Below are 8867 nucleotides of genomic sequence, written 5' to 3'. Positions count from 1 at the left end.
GATGACTTCCATTTCTGGATTATAGTTTACTTCAGACTAAAAGTCTAAATGAAAATAATAACTGAGTCCTAAAAATGCCTAATGTGATATAACTATTCCTTGCTCAATTGACAACATATAAACAACAAGCCTACCTGGGTGGGACCTTGCCCTAAAGTCACCACTCCCTTAATCTGCTTATCTTCTCAAATATAGGATTTATCTCCACTGCATTTCCTGGTTCACATTTTTCTTTCCTTTTTTCATTTTTTTTTCTTTTCTTTTTTTTTTTTTTGCAACAAAGGTTTATGTATATGTTGTGTGGACTCATCTGGGACAACTTTTGTCTTTGACAGAACATTTGAGACCATATGGAAATACTTTTGGTTGCATAATCATGGAAAAAGGGATTACTGGTGTCCATAATTGAGACAGAAAAAAATGGTTTTACACATTCTGCACTACACAGAACACTCACTACAACAGGAAAAAATCCTGGCGAGGTATCCACAAGAAAAATTTGGAATGCTTCACGAATTTGTGTGTCATCCTTGTGCAGGGTCCATGTTAATCTTCTCTGTATCTTTCCAATTTTAGTATATGTGCTGCCGAAATGAGCACCTTGGTCCACTTTTATTACTTGAACGATACATTTTGTATTTCTCCTTGTAAAAGTTTGATAAGCTTGATCACATTGTTCTTCATGAGAGTAAACTAGAGAATCAAGCATATGTTAGGCTTTTTTTGAGATTTCTTTGTCAGTACAATTATTATAAATCTCTTTACCTTATCCTCAGGTAGTCTTTTTGGACCAGTTCAAAAAGCAGCAACAGTCTTCACCAAATTATTATAAGGAAGATGTCTAGAGTTCAAGTCAACCTCAGCACCAATGCCTTCCTTATTCCTGTTAGGATGACTCATTATGTCCCACTTAAAGCATGGCATGGCTTTCCAAATCCAAAATCACCATGTCCACATCCCTCCAAACAAACACCTGGTCAGGTCTACCTCAGAAATACCCTACTTCTTGTGCCAACTTTGCCTTACTTAGGATTTCCAGTGCTGTGACAATGCATCAACCCCTTTGACTCTTACATTAGGATAACAATTAACTGGAAATGGCTTACAATGACATAGGTTTAGTCCATTATCATGGCAGGAAGCATGGCAGGGTCTAGACAGACATGGTTCTGGGGTTCTGCATGCTGATCAAACTGCAGCAAGGAGAGGAAAAACTCTTTTGCCCTAGGCAGAGCTAAAGCATAAGACTTCAAATCCCACCCCCACTGTGACAAATTTCCTCGAACAAGGCCACACTTATTCTAAAAAAGGAAACATTTCCTAATAGTGTTTAAAGACTCTGAGAGGAGCCCCTCGCTCAGGCCTCAGGACAATAGTGGACACCCAAGAACTCACAATAGACCAAGCTTGATGCAAACCACATGAGGCTTTATTGGGGAAAGCCAGAGCTCTGGGGATAACTCATATCCCACGCAGGGGTAGAGGAGTCGACCTCAAGGTGAAAGAGTCCCAGTTTTTATAGGCCCTCAGGGGAGAAAGGGGGGAGTGGGGGATTTCCAGATCTAAACAATGTCTATTCTCAAGAAATGAGTATGGGAGGGCTACAAGGAAAGAGTCTGGTGCAGATGTAGCAACTCAGGATTGGCCAGGCTGTGTTTGCTGGGGAGATTTTCTGACTCTTTCTCAGCAACCAATATCACAAACACCTGGCAATGGGCTTCATCAGTGGGCACAAGCATGGGTTCAAGGATCGGTCAAAACATTGGCAGACACACAGGTTCAAGGAGTGGCCAGAGCATTGTGCACCTCTATTTTTCTAAATCAGTGAAGCTAGTTCTGCTAACACTGACATCTATCTTGCCAATTTCAGGGCTTCTGTGTCCTTTTACATTCTGTCAGGATCTTTCAGTGTCAGTCCCTGTAGGTCAAGCATTCAAACCCTTGAGGTTTTGGAGCCCAAACTATTCAAACCACTACAATTGGGAAATTAGATTAAAATTCCATCAATATCAGAAAATGTCTATCTATTTTAACTGACACTCTATATGGATATCTTATACAAAGTGGCTAGATTGTTTCTGTATTTAAATAAGTAAAGGACTGACTCAATGGCATAAAAATGCATGGAATGTGAGATTCCAAGTACCTAGTTCAAAAGGTGAAGTACGGCAGGTCTTGACATGTGTGGATTCATAAATATATGACCATACCTTAAAGGTGAAGCTTAATGAACATAGAGGGAATGAGAACTCAAAGAAATTGACTGAATAATGTGTTATTAACTTCAAAGTATTTTTGAATGCCAATGAGGCAGTAACATCATTTTCTAGTTTAACATATAATTTGAAATTTCTATTTCAACATACAATCTGCATGATTGAGATACTAATTCTAGACAGTATAGATGAGAAAAACTAATGTATTTAATTAGAAGTAATTTGATTCTTGAAGGTAACTTAGAGTGACTCAATGTGTAGATACATGAATATGTTTCAAATTACTTAGTTTAACATGAATAACATTAGACTTTGCTATTACATATAAACTACACAGACCTATAGCTTACTCCTGTCCATCTTTTCTAACTTTCTCTCTGATACTCTTTTTTAAACTCTTACTTTGTCTGAGTTTGGATATGCTTATTAAATAGAGCACTGGAGGCCTGATACATCTTTATATCTAGCTGAAAAATAATCCTTAATCACAGATTATCAATGCAGCTAGTGATACTCATCCCTGCTATATTTTTATTTGTCTTTGAATAAAAAAGATCTATAATGCATTTCCATGATAGCTACATCTTTTATAAAAGTTATATAATACATGTTAAAGCTATAATTAGTAAGATTTTAGTTTTATTATTTGAGGAATATTTTTCTTATAAGCATTTAAGTTATAAAAATAACTGAAGGACACGATTCTCATGTAATTGTTTAATGAGATAATTAACTTGGCATATGTTTTAAAAACATTTTACAATAGTTCTTCTAATTCATTTTTCTAATGTTGATATATCCAAAACAGTTTTTCTTTTTTATTGATGTAATGCTACCATTAAAACTCTATAGGTCACACAGATATAGATTCAAGTGAACATAATACTAAATAATTATGTAGAGTAGGTTTAAAAAGCCAGGAATAGGATGAAATGTTGATAATTGTACTCTATCTGTTCCAAATACTAAATTGATTTGATTTCAGAGTAAAGGCTAAAAGCATATTCAATACACTAAAAAGCACAAATCTATACTATATTGTTTAGTATGCTATTATTTCTTCAAGTATATCATTTCCCCTTCAGATTTCATTGCCGTAGGTTTTAAGAAAATGATTACAATCCATTTTTTAATATCTGGAGTGTAGTTCCTTGTTAGCTGCAGGAAGGAATTCTAGTTTGTCTTCAAATGTTTCCTGTTATATAAAGATGCAAGGTTTTAATTAGATTACTATTTCAAAACTTAGTTTTCCTACTATAATTATATCAAGCTCTTCACAACAACCAATACTAATAGTGTGAGAGGAGTTCGGAAAGTCATGATGTAATACTCATTGATCTTGTCATATCAAGTCAAAGTACTAGAAGATTATGTCATTTTAAAGCATGTTTCTCTGTGGAAAGAATTAATAGCAACACACTATAAAATTTAAATCACTTAAATAACTCTTATCTTTGAATCCATGCTAGATTTATATAGCTATTCAATTATTATCAAAGCAAATGGAATTCTACTACTCTTCCACAATTAAAAGTTTCATGAAAAATTGAGTGTTGTGCTATACTATACAGATGTAAGGCAGGTCAGAAGTCAGAAGATACTAGGCTCAAAGGATCAAGGTCATCTTCAGGGTCATAGTAAGTTTCAGGCCATCCTGTGCTACATGACTCAGGCATCCCCTTCTCCACAGAACAGCTTGGCTATGAAATTACTTATTCTTATATATGATTTAATTTTTTATATAAGCATGTTTTAGATTATAGTAACTATTACCAAAAATGTAAGCTAACATACTACCTTCAAATATCTTTGTACTAACCCTGAAATGACAAATTTTTATAATCACCATGACAAGTAAGCCAAGTAATATTTTAGGTTAACATTTTGAACTCCCTAGACTTATGCACAAATTTTTGTCACAATTTTAATCAAAATACAATTATATTAATTCTCCCTTTTTTTTCTATCCATCCAACCCCTTTCATGGCCCCTACCTCCAAGTCTTCCCATTATACCGTCAGTATTTCTTAATTTGATAGCCTCAAATGAAATTGATGCAAATATATATATATATATATATATATATATATATATATGTGTGTGTGTGTGTGTGTGTGTGTGTGTGTGTGTGTGTAGCGATAGAGAGATGCACAAATATATAAATAGAAAGTGGTCAGTCCTGATATCATATACAAACAAGGAAAAATTATCTCCGTACTTTCAAGTGTGGGGAGGGGGGCAATGAAACAAAATTACTTTCACAGTAATCCATTATCTAAATCACTATTTAAAGGTCATTTAACTCATGTTGTTTATTCCCATTTGAAAAATAAAGTACATGTGCATTTCTTTCCCTGTATATGTTTGTTTACTTGCTGTTTGACTCTAGTGAAGTCTCTGAGCAGTTTAAGGCAGAAATTGATGTGAAGTGATTTTGATGGAGTGTGTGCACAATTTTAGGTCATTTATCACTTCACCTTCCTTCTCCTTGTTTTTAATCATTTGGCAAACATATCCATGTTATGTGTGGCCCCTACATATCCTTCTGTAACACATTAATTTCCATTGTGTTTTCTGCCTGAAAGGAGTAGAGAGATTGTTTCCTGAGCTAGCCAAAAAACCATCAGTGTGTCTGGTTTTCATCAAGCCTCAGTGTTAAGTCTAAAATATTTAATAAATATGAGAACACAATTTGAATTATTGCTGTTACATCATTTTCTGATTCTATATTAGTTTCTTTAGCTGAGAATTTTCAAGTAATTTCTCACAGTTATATCACAGTTCATTATATATTTATAGTTGTTAATTATATGCATATAAGTGATCTTATGTTAACATCCTACTAGAAAGTGTTTGCATACTAATAATGTCTTTTTGGAAGAACACTAACACTTTGGGTACAACTAGGCAGGCACCTAGTCTTCCCATAGGTCTTTACGTAACATTATTTGGCTCTGCTGTCCACCAGAATGAGCACTGCAGTTAGTCACACCTAACAAAGACTAAAGTCATTGTTTTGACTAAAACACTTAGCAAAGACAGGCACTGAATACTTCTCTGAACATAAGACTTTCAAACGGGGCTGGTGAGATGGCTCAGTGGGTAAGAGCACCCGACTGCTCTTCCGAAGGTCCAGAGTTCAAATCCCAGCAACCACATGGTGGCTCACAACCATCCGTAATGAGATCTGGCGCCCTCTTCTGGAGTGTCTGAAGACAGCTGCAGTGTACTTATATATAATAAATAAATAAATTTTTTTAAAAAAATAAGACTTTCAAACAGGGATTCAGCCCCAGTGTAGCAGGCTCTGGCTAATATGACTAGGCTCCATAAAACAAGGGTTTGTATCTTCCCCTTTCCTACACTCCAGCATTACTGGGAATAAAAATATCTTGAGAGAGAAAGTACACTCATATGACAAAATTAGAAAAAAATCTAGCAGCAAACAACAAAAATTATGGGGGAGAAGACACCTGAGATTCTTAGGAAGTCACAGCCTGTAGATGAGGACACAGTCTGTGTTTTTACTAAATGGACACATATTCAAACCACCTTCTGTATACCCACGCTTAGCCCCATAGACTGAGGATACCCTTTTATTTGCAGGCTTAGAAGATGCTTCTGCGGCTCTTTGGTATAGATATGAGTGTGGTGGGTGAAGTGGAATTCCTTTTTGGAATTTCCAGCTGACTTTCCCCCCCCCCCCCCCCCGTGATAATATTTTTTTTTTTCTAACTCAATAATGAGCTTCAACTCCAGGCTCCATCTGTGTAATTCCCAGCATCTTTGACCATGGTGAATCAGGTTGGATTCTGCTTTCCCAGTTCTCCTAGGTTTCTATCATAAGAAATAAATGAATATGTACTTTATGCATAATTTGAACTTGTGAAAGGTATTATGAATCATGTTGAAATTATTCTTATGTCATGCAGTGCTTAGTGACACATTGTATATATTTTTCTATTGAGTCCCCTTTATGTTATAAATTTCCAAGATATTTTTTATATATTCTAAATATAAAGAAGCATTTTGGCAGCATGATTATACACAGATTGTAAGTTTTCTCTAATCATTTATAAAGCAGTCTATAAAAATATAAATTTCTCATTTTTTTTTGCTTTTATTTTTTACTTGATTGAGAATCAAAGTTTAATCTTTTTCAAATATATGTACTTGACATCTAGCCTGGATATTCAAGTTTATAGATGAGTAAGCATTTGTAACAGCTCATTAAAAATATGAGAACTCCCAGCTTTGAGAGTCATAAAGTTATTCAAATGTAATGTCAGCTATGTTTACTACAAGAACATGGGTATTACTGAAAAAACTTTCTTTATATTTTGAAGAATAATGATACTGATCAGTGTCATGAAACCATAAAATGTACAGGCACAGACCTTACTTTTTTCCAGTAAATGCCTTAATTTATGTAATTTGTTCTAAAGTGGGATTCCTTAGATTTGCAAATGTAAAATATGTAATGCACTTAAGATAATTGTAAAGGATGTCTTGGAGTATGTGACATTAGAGAGTAAATTTTCATAAGAGAGATTCTTTAGATTTTGAATAGCATTATACTTTTTAAAACTTCAATTTAAAAGTGTTTTGTCTTTAAGATTAGGCTAATTATCAAATATTTGCATTGAAAAGAAAATGAATATAGACTAATAATAAGACTACAAAATAAAAAATCTATGATATATTATTTTTAATTAATTTATTTTGTGTGTATGAGTGTTTTACCTATATGTATGTTTATATGCCACGTGCATGTGTTGTGGCCATAGAAGGCATACAAGAACATTGGATTTTTGTGGACTGAAGTAACATACAGTTGTGAATCCCCATACAGTTGGTAAGTGTTCTCCATAAGAGCAGTCAGTGATGTCAACCAGTGAACTAAGTCCTTGTTGTATATATTTAATCCAATAAATACCAAAAGACAATTAATGCAGCTAACTAATTAAGAGGCGCAGGGCTATGAATGGCAGTCTGAACATTTAAAAAAGTTATTTATTGTTAATAATATTTTGCTTCTAGTTTTAGTCAGGCAGTATGCTATGTATCATGAACACATAAACATAAGGGCTACAGTTTCAAGTGAATGATGGAATCTCACAAAGTAATCACCAAACAAAATAGACTATTTTAATATTAAAAAATCTAAAAATCAATAAAATAAGCATGCAGAGTAGATTTAAAAAATAGTAATAGTAACTAACCACTGCTAGTTCTCTATGTCAGCTATGAGATTTATGAGAAAACTAGTTATAACTGACCTTCAAGTAGACATGTGAAAATAATTATCTCACTCTTAAATGCAATATAATTGCATTTCTTTTTCTGTTATTTTTCTGAGTAAGTTACTGAATTCTAAAAATATGAAAACCAATCCAACTGCTATATTTTCATAAATACAGAAGCTTCAATGCTTATAAAATTATAGTAACCGATTGAAAAGAATTTCTAATTTTATTATAATTATGTAAGATAACATAAGAAACTGGGCATGAGATTAATAAGAATTTGAACATTTTATTATCACTCCGTGGAGTTTATAAGTTAGCAATTAATAAAAGCACTTGCCAGAGACATCATAGATGCCTAGGATGGCTGTGAGGAATTAGCCCCACCCATCACTGCCTGCAGCTCTCTGGAAAAGTGGCCTCACCTCTCACCAATAGCAACACTCAACAGTCACTTCTGTTCCTTTCCTGGACAACACAATGGAGCTGGCCACATGTCCACGGTTCAGGTAAAGGAGCCCTGAAGGTGTGACTATGGGACAGCTGACTCTACCACTTTTTCTTCTTTTTTTTTTTTTTATTATTAGACATTTTCTTCATTTACATTTCAGATGCTAACCGCAAAGCCCACTATACCCTCTCCCTGCCCTGCTCCCCAGCCAACCCACTCCCGCTTCCTAGCTCTGGCATTCCCCTGTACTGGGGCATATGACCTTCGCACTACCAAGGGTCTCTCCTCCCATTTTTGGACAAGTAGGCCATCCTCTGCTACGTATGCAACCAGAGACACAGCTCTGGGGGTATTGGTTAGTTCATATCATTGTTCCTCCTATAGGATTGCAGACCCCTTTAGCTCCTTGGGTACTTTCTCTAGCTCCTTCATTAGAGGCCCTGTGTTCCATCCAATAGATGGTGAGCATCCACTTCTGTATTTGCTAGCCATTGGCATAGACTCACAAGACAGAGCTATGTCAGGGTCCTGTCACCAAAATCTTGCTGGCATATGCAATAGTGTCTGGGTTTGGTNGTTGTNTATNGGATGGATCCCCGGGTGGGGCAGTCTCTGGATGGTCTTTTCTTAAGAAGAAGGAAGACCAAAGAGTGGATACTTTGCTCCTTCTTAGAATGGGGAACAAAATACCCATGGAAGGAGTTACAGAGACAAAGTTCTACCACTTTTTTGTCTTGGCATGCCATTGGTGCTGAAGTAACACCCTCACACCCTTCTTTCCCCTTTCCATCGTCAGCAGTAGGGAATGCTGGGGGAGCTATGCTGGCTCTGTCTCTTTCCAGCTGCAGCATTCAGGAAAGTCATCCCAAACATCTCATTGGAACAGCCGGGCAAATCTGGCCCGGGTGAAGGGAGTGCAGGTGAGCAGGCCCTATGGGCATGAGCACTGGAGAT

General features: G+C 35.6%; 1 non-coding gene across 1 annotated transcript; it reads right to left on the bottom strand.

The window, feature by feature from the left end:
* Positions 1 to 493: 493 nt before the first annotated feature.
* Positions 494 to 600, bottom strand: LOC115032568. Its single transcript, XR_003838213.1, has one exon. It is a non-coding gene; the product is annotated as a U6 spliceosomal RNA (small nuclear RNA).
* Positions 601 to 8867: the final 8267 nt, after the last annotated feature.

Source organism: Mus caroli, chromosome 1, assembly GCF_900094665.2.
Source record: "Mus caroli chromosome 1, CAROLI_EIJ_v1.1, whole genome shotgun sequence".
NCBI classification, from domain to species: domain Eukaryota; kingdom Metazoa; phylum Chordata; class Mammalia; order Rodentia; family Muridae; genus Mus; species Mus caroli.
The sequence above is the reverse complement of the archived record's forward strand: the minus strand, read 5'-3'. Positions and strand labels throughout refer to the sequence as shown.